The 8,456-nt window shown below is 44.7% G+C and overlaps 1 protein-coding gene across 1 annotated transcript in view; it reads left to right on the top strand.

Moving 5' to 3' along the window:
* The first annotated feature begins 5,141 nt into the window (after positions 1-5,141).
* LOC143349051 (uncharacterized) overlaps positions 5,142-8,456 on the top strand; it is a 165,214-nt gene continuing 161,899 nt past the window's right edge. Inside the window, exon 1 of the mRNA XM_076779919.1 lies at positions 5,142-5,791. The gene's annotated coding sequence lies outside the window, so the exon portion shown is untranslated. The remainder of the gene's footprint in view (positions 5,792-8,456) is intronic.

Genomic DNA, 8,456 nt, shown 5'->3' with positions numbered 1-8,456 from the left:
GACTGGGTTACGTTAATTAGCCAAATCTCTGGTTAATTAATGTAAAGCCGAAAAGTAATCGACTTTTGGCTCCGTTGGAAACTGAAAATGCCAAAGCTGCGTCGATACCATAACGAAACGTTTCTATGTACGTCTCTGGGATACGGTTGGTTACTCGATCTATCGTTATGTCGATCTTACGCTCTCGTGAAGTCAAATTGGTACCGTAGATCTTGGGAGTCTCGTCGTCTACGAGCACCGGAATCTCTTAAACGAATCCAAGGTGGAAATTTCGTAGATTGTAAGGGATTTGCAGAGTATTCGGAGACGTTGAAAAACCTTGAAACAACATTTTACGTGTCAGAGGCTTTCAGTTTCTGCCCCAGAAATTTTTACGAGTTTTGCACCGAATCAAGGGAGATAAGGATCGTCGAAAAATGAACGAATTAAAATTTTCGTCGCAGCATACGTACACGGATCTGTTTAGCCACGAAACCCTGGTGAATCGAGTCGCATGCATGGTCAGAAAATACGGAATGCATAGGTTTTACACGATTATGTAAATTTTTGATACCGTTTCGGTCAAAGTTCGAGTTTGCGAAACGCGCTCCGTGTCTGGGAACACGAAATTGGACACGTACGTGGCAAACAGAACTTCCTCGGAGGTTTTTGGCCCTTACCAGCGGTTACCTACAGGGGAAACAGGCGTGTTCGATAGCGAGATATCTAAAACACATGATTTTCGACCGACGCGGGAATGGGTTTCGGAGCGTGCTCCACCGAAGCCTGAAAATTTATTCAAATAGTAACGTTGCACCAAATAAGCAATTTCCCTGGGCTAGTTTATAATTTGGTAATTCGGAGTAGCAAAGTTTCAAACGAAATCAAGTATAATTCGTGGAAAATTAGTGCAACGTACAAAGAAAGATAGTTGCGTATTAGAGAATAATTGCTATTTTCTTGTATTATTTTATTTATTAATACGATACGATAGCGGGACGAAGTTTAAAGAAGATCGAGTAAATAGTTACAGTTGACATTAGACACGACGAAATAACGATGGAGCTTTTATGTTCTGGAGGACTGACTTGCATGTTTTTCTATTTTCGCGTCGAGAAGAATGTCGCCGTACTTTCGGGTGGCATAAACCGACTGAACTGGGCTCCTTTCAGCGATTCATTCAAAAAAGACAATTTCGAGACGCTGCACGGTCACCGAGTTCCTTTCAGCGGGAGAACAAGTCCGGATTCTTCGCGAAACTTTGAAGCCAGCAAACAGTGCGAATTAATTATTCGTTGCTCTTCCACTGTCCTAGAATGCTTCTGCCCTCGTAGGCAAACCTCCATAAAGCATAATCAGGGTCATTCCACGCGAAATCGGAGACTTTTTCGAGCTGCTGTATTAATAAACGGATGAGAATGCAACTTAAAATTAACCCTCTCAAAATTAATTTTAGCGAACACTGTTCGTTATTAATAATGCCGTGGACTTGAACGACGAGAGGTCGTTTTATCCATGGTTATAGGAGTCCAAGACATTTATGTTGTACGTCTAATATTTCTAGAATTATTTAAAATTAGACGTTTTTAATATGCATCCTTAAACCGTGTCTTTTAATTGAAATGAAATCTTTTCGCGAGGCATGATTCTAATTAATTTTCATAGGGCTAATTGTAAGTTGTCCATGTTTTTGAAAAAGCTGCCTATCGAGCAGACAAGCGAGGCTATGTTCATAAATTTTTTTCAGATTTTTAAATATTTCTCCGGTACAAAATGCAGGCCATTTTTTTCAAATAATTAGAAAAAATTTCGCGTGGAATGACCCTGGTACATATTAAATAATGAAGGATGACGGACCAAAGAAACGACACGGCTTTGTACGGCTCGCTATTAAAAAGTATTATTAAATTCGAGATACAAAGGAGCCGCCAAGAGTGTGCGGAAGCTTAAAATTTTTTAAGCTGCCGGAGTTCCGCAGGCTGGATTTTCAATTGCCCTCGAGCGATGCGTTCAAACCATATGAATCTTTGTTCGTTTTTCCTTCCGGTTCCGATATGTTATATTTTTATTAATCGTTCTTAAACCTCGTCTCTTTACGTATTCAAAGAGTCGAACAGTGAAATTTATTTATAAAAGAAAAATTCTTTAAAAACCGTCATAAAGTTATAAAAATTTATTTCCCCGATAAATACGGGGAAAAGGCAAAATTTTTTAATTGGATAAAGTTTGAACTCACACGTGTAATAGCTTCGTCTTGGTTTCGTTGGAATTTCTCTGTATCGTGCTCCATCCCAACGTCGCCTAATCGACGCAAGACGAATCAAAGGGTTAATTCTCAAAAATGAATCGAGATACGCGGCTTCTCCGACGATGGCATTCAGCCATCCTTTGTGCAACTTCTCGGAGCAAATGGGCTGCTGCCGGAGTTCAGACATCGTGGAATTCGCTCGACGAATGGCGTGCATTAATTGTCCATTGTTTTCCCGCCGCTCTAGAATGTCTTACACGCCGTTCTGTCGCCGAAACCGTTTATTAATATATGCATGCGCTCGAGAAATGGACGAGTCGAGGGCAAAGTATGCTCGAAACTCGATAATTTTGATGAAAATCGGTGTACAAGTTGATCGGGCGTAAAAATCTCGTTGAGAAGAGTTTATCGAGCGCTGTATACCTTTTCTTGGTCCGCGCGGGGTCGCGGACGTTGTTTTTTTTGTTTTTTTTGCGGCGTCGCGGCGCACCGGGAGAAATATCCCGCAGATATTGTCGGGGGATGCGAGTCGAAAGCAAACGACCGCGCGATGAACGCTCGTTCTTTGCACGACGCGATGTCCGCCGCGTAATAAAGCGAGCGGAGAAGCGCGGAGCGAGTCTGTTGGCTCGGAAAAGTTCTATAGAACGGGCAAGGTGGAAGATAGAGGATAAAGGAGGTCCGGCGTCGATAGCCACACGTATGCATACGTGGAAATTGGAAATGCTTTGCATAGTTGCCACGGGAGATGCACTCTGGCTAGTTCGCGGACGATACGCTTCGACTGCGGTTTCGCTGGGTATTTGTTTTCCGCGGAGCTGTGCGAATTTCGGGATTTCGACGATATTATTAGTTTTCCGGCGACGCCGTATCAGCTAACGAAAAACAATTGGCAATCCGGTAGTTGAACCCCGTCCTTGTTCGTCGCGGTAAACTGCAACTCGCGATATCGACGGAATCGCGAACGCGCATACAGAACGCCCCGAGACAAATATGCAGATTGACGATTCGGAAGTACAACAGCCACAGGGCTTACGTAATTTCACGGTATCGGTGGATCCTTATCGCGATGTGGTACGTGTCGGGGAATCCCCTTTGCTCGCTGGGAATCACGCGCTGTCTTATGTATGCATAATGCCCACCAAGGCCGTCCACGTGAAACGGCGGGAACAGAAACGTGGCGTGTCTCGGAGGTGATACTCCGAGTCTTGCATGCCACGACAGTTGCGAGCTTTCGCCCCTGTCGGAAGACTAATTCTACTTCCGAAACTTGGACGAATACCAACAGTGCGTGGGTGTGCGACGGAAAACGACCCAAGTATTTCTCACGGAACAGTTGTATGGGAAAAAGTCGAATTGCTGGACGTAGCTAGCTAACTATGTCCATTGTGCGAGGAACAAAAGGAAAATGGGTCGAATTAATATTTCGATGGAATAATTTGCAAACGCGTATACCTGTGGACGTGTTACCTTCGTCTCGTGCGTGGTAATTTAATAGCCACGAGTGTATTGCGTGCGAGTCTGATACTCCACAGGTTGATACCACTGTCGCAGCAATATTGGTTTACTCCACTGGCAAAGTGGCTATGCGCGATGGTATATTGACCTACGTACATGGCAGGGACATCGCGCGTTTTCGCAAGGGACTCGCAGAGGAACCTTTGTCCTTCCTACCCTTTTCCACTAACGGCCTATAAAGCGTCGGTGTAACGATCACGCGGTATCGAGACTTCGGAGCCGCGATGCAGTTTCGGGGAAATTGTTTCGCTCGACATTTTTCCCGAAGCGTGTTAGGGCTACAATTTTCGCTACTAAGGGTAGTGGTAAACGGCTGGCGCGCAACGTTCTCTTTTTCTTGGAAAATGGGAGAAGAGTAACAACGAATAATAGAGATGGGATTAAAGGGGAATATACGAGGATCGTATTCAAAGCGGAAACTGCTATCCTTGACGATATAAGCTGCTCTTTAAGATACGACCCTTCCGCTTTGATCATTCCCATCTACTCGGATACCTGACTCAACTTTGTGGCGTGTTATTGAAATATCGCAGGTGCAGTAAAATATATATCGAGCATTAGTCGTTAAGAATGTAGAAAGAATTGTAGAAAAATTTGAGAGAGTGGTAAATTGTAACGAAGTAAAATATCCGCTGGCAGGTTAACGGGTTAAGTAGCTTTTTCCTCGGAGGTTGTAATTATCGTCGGAAGCGTCGTTAGGCATTCAGTGGGCGAATCGTAGCGGGCGTCTTGCGAGCATCGGATCAGCCTCGTCGCAGGGGGTGTAATAGCCCGCGAATTCGGATGCAGCCCGCATCGTGGAAAGAAAGCTTCAAGTTCGAGCGTCTCCAGGAAGCCCGAGGTTAGGCGACTCTCTCGCATCGGTGGCACATATACGGAAGGGGTAGGCGTGGCACTCACCGCTTGCCCCGTGGGGTGGTTGCGCGTGCACAGAGAGAAACGGAGAGAGCTACACACGCGTGCGATACGGGAACAGACGCGAGATCCTCTGTCGCGAACAAGGACGGAAGATCCGCGAGGACAGATTACACGGACGGAACGCGGTTGCGACGGAGACCGAGTATGGAGAAGACGCGGGGGCGTGGGGGGCCAGGGGACGAAAAGGACGGATAACTGATAAGGGAGACCAAGAGAGGGAGGGTAACGGTGATAGTGGTGAATTCGTCAGAGGGAGGGAGAAGGTCCGAGGACAACGGAGATAGTGGCGCGAAGCAAGACAGAAACCGAGAATGACAGGGAGACGAAGGGGCGACTAGAAAAAGAAGATTTGGTTGGTCACGCGTGGGAGCGAGACAGAGCGATCGCAAGCGTTGGAGGGGTGAGTTCGACGCGAAAAAGAGAGGGGGTGATAGCACGGAGTTGGCACGGTGGTTTCAGTCACCGCCCGATCCTCGGCGCGCACGGTTTTCAGGCGGGTGTTATACTTGTCCTCTTGGCGGGGGAGAAATCGGCGATAACGAGGTCGTTTAAAGAGTGGCCCATGCCGCGAATATCGACTGCCCGCCGCGAGAATATCGACAACGCGCGATCCCGCGAGATCAACGGAACTCGATCGACGGTTTTGTCGATGCCCTTGTCGCCGGAAGTTTGGTAAAAGTGGTGCGACGATCGGCCGATCTCTCGACCCTAGACGCTCAGACAGTTTTAACGATACAGTGTCCGCGCTCAAGGAGACATTTTCCTGCTCGAGGATCAACCATCGATCTACGGAGAATCCATGGATTCCTGATTAAACGTTTCGAGTGACCGTGATTGCGAAAATCGAGTAATCGAAAATTTTACGCACTTTGTGCGCACCGATGTATCGATCGAAGTGATCGTGTGGCCGATCGATATTTTCGGTTTACGTCGCAGAAACGAAAACATCGTCCCGTGCATGAGAGATTAAAGGTGTGTCGTTTGTGCGTGGTCCGATATTTTGGTTTCTTCGCGAACTGGTTACGAGCGACGTATTCTCGCTGCCCGCATGCTGTGAAAACGAACTCATCAGTTTCGCCTTCTTTCACGGATGCGAACAGGCGAAATGCGGAATTTAAACTAATTTAGGTGAGTCGAATTCGAGGTTACACCATACGAGTGGCGTCAATTTCGAGACAACTAATGCTTGATAAAATTACGAGTGAATCGAGCAGGTTACAATTTTTGTTCCTTCGTCGATGGTGATTTAATTGTCCAATTATGTTTATTCGTGCACGCAAACGAGCTTGATTTTACAATTGGAATTAAACTGTATTTTATTTGGTATATACAACGAATGTATAATTAAATTTGTGCTTAATGGATCGAGCAGATATCTATTAAAATTAAATCTTTAGGTAATTGTGCTCGTATTTTGGAGTTTAAATTTAATCTTTGATCCGATTTTCGTGTTTTATTAAATAGTTACATCCATCGTTAATTATTTTCGTTGCTGTATGCTTGAAATTCGATGTCTCGTTCGCGTCGAGGTTCAACGCCATTACAATTTCGAACGATTGACTCAACGATGGACACTTGGATCAATGATTAATCATGCTTGCTAACCATACCAATCGGCTATTCGATGCAATTTAATATTTAAGTGCCGTACGTTAGACATGGAACACATCATGAATTTAAACAAGCATTTTAAATTGTTTATTCGCGAAGCAAATTTTGTTCCGTTCTTCCGGGCTGCGTATTTTCAAGCCCCATTATTCAGTGCTTTCGAATAAAACTCTCGTAACGGTTGACCGAGAAGATCTTCTAGTTCGTTTCGCAAACAGCGATAGCAATTTCTGCTCGTAAGATTATTATTTACTCTGGCGGTTGTCTTTTTGTTAGAAAATAGTCGTCGTTCGGGCGTGCTTACAAATTCGCGGCAATGGGATTCGAGTATCGCAGTTACCCGCAATGGCAGATGTACATTCTCTAATGTACTGTAATGGGGATTCCTTTGTTCGGTAATTGCGACTGTTATAAAGCTGAAAATTCCATTATTGCTTATTGAGTATAACAGTGTCCCATTATCCGGTGTTTCTCTTCCTTGAGGGTGGTCGGAAGTTTTCGTTGGCGCGTTATACGATGTTTAATTCCTGAGGAGACTGGCGGAACGGGGCAAAGGGAGGGAAAAAACGCAAACGTACGAAGGCAAGCGAGCGCACAGCGTATCTGAAAGTGGCGACCGACCGACCGACCGAACGAGAGAAACGCTATTTCGCTAATGGAAAGTCAGATCTGCAAATCGACGATACAGTTGTATTCATTTCTTTGTGTTTTAAGATCGTTTCCGGGGCTTTTCAATCCGGGTCAACTAGCACTATCTGCCTTGGATCGATATCATCGAGCGAGCCAGGCGCGGAAAATTGAAATCGTTACCGATGGACACGTCACCGGAAACGATAACAAGTCGCTAGGAAACTTTTCTTATTGCTCGAAGCGACGTATCTCATGCGTGTTTTTATGCGAAAATGTGAAACGAAGATTCTTCGATCTTGGTATCTCATTGACACGAGCTTTCTAGGGGGGCCTCGGACGAGAAAAGTAGTTTCAGGGAACACCAAGCCCTGATTTTCGTTCGCAAAGTACACCAAAGCTTCTGTCAGAGATTCGAGACACAGTACCCAACATCTCCTTAGATTCTGTTTGTTTCTAGACGTTGTGTCAAATAGATACACCGATAAATATATCTTGCCAGTTTTTTCCTTGCTATCGCTCTCTTTTATTTTATTTTTATTTGTCTATTATTTAAAATATCCTCTTTATTTTATCGTTACGTATCATTTCACCCTAGCGAAGGTATGTACTTGCATATGAATCGTGTTTCAGTAGAAAATATAGTTTTTATCTTAAACGCGAAGCGCAATCCACGGTTACCAGATGATACCCTATTGAAAATCATCCTCGAGCAACAGAGAGAGAGACTCTTTCCGTTTGCTTGAAATATCGAGCGGGCTTCGAGAACCTTAATTAGCGAATCAGTCGTGAATACCAACAAAGGAACGTGCGGTCTTTGTGTACATGTTGCCGATAAAGGAAGGTCGATTGAAAGCCGCTCGACCCTTTTCACCGGGGCACAAAACAATGACCGGCTGGGTAAAGTTGGAGGAAAAACACTTGGGTTAAAGTAAATGCTTTCCGGATTCGAATGTCAATGGTTTGCAACCGCGTATGTACGCAGCTACCGAAATTATCGCGTGTGGTCAGAGAGAACTGTGCGGTTGCAGACGATGCAATCGAATATCGTGTACCTTCGAGCCTTAAAAATTGCCCATTATTTCGGATCTTTCGATAGGAAATTGGTATCAAAGATGCCAATTTTAAAATTCAGACTACGTTCGAAGCAAACATTAAGTTGCATCGTAGGTAAACGTAATAAAAAGTTTCGTCGATCCTCGTCATTGCACGAAAAAGTTTGCCTCAAGTTCCGTCCGAAAGGTTTCGTTGGCGTTTTTCTTGCATTCGTTGCCCCGAGTCGCGGAAAAGCAGGGCTTCCGGTGAGTTTGCTCGGCGACTTTTGCTCGACTAATTAGATTGAAAGTAAATTAAGGCAGGGCAAAAATGGTAACGCGCGCAAACCAACGACAACGGGGATTGTATCTTAATTGGAAAACGTGTATTCCATACGCGCGTTTAAAACTATAGATCACTGGTTTTTAATCTTTTTCTTTTCCGTGTAATTAATTAAGCGGGTGTTTGTTTTGAGAATATACGTTTGAATATCCCCCATTCGTGGTGCGTATGTATATCTTTT

This window comes from Colletes latitarsis, chromosome 12, assembly GCF_051014445.1.
Source record: "Colletes latitarsis isolate SP2378_abdomen chromosome 12, iyColLati1, whole genome shotgun sequence".
Taxonomy (NCBI): domain Eukaryota; kingdom Metazoa; phylum Arthropoda; class Insecta; order Hymenoptera; family Colletidae; genus Colletes; species Colletes latitarsis.
The sequence above is the reverse complement of the archived record's forward strand: the minus strand, read 5'-3'. Positions and strand labels throughout refer to the sequence as shown.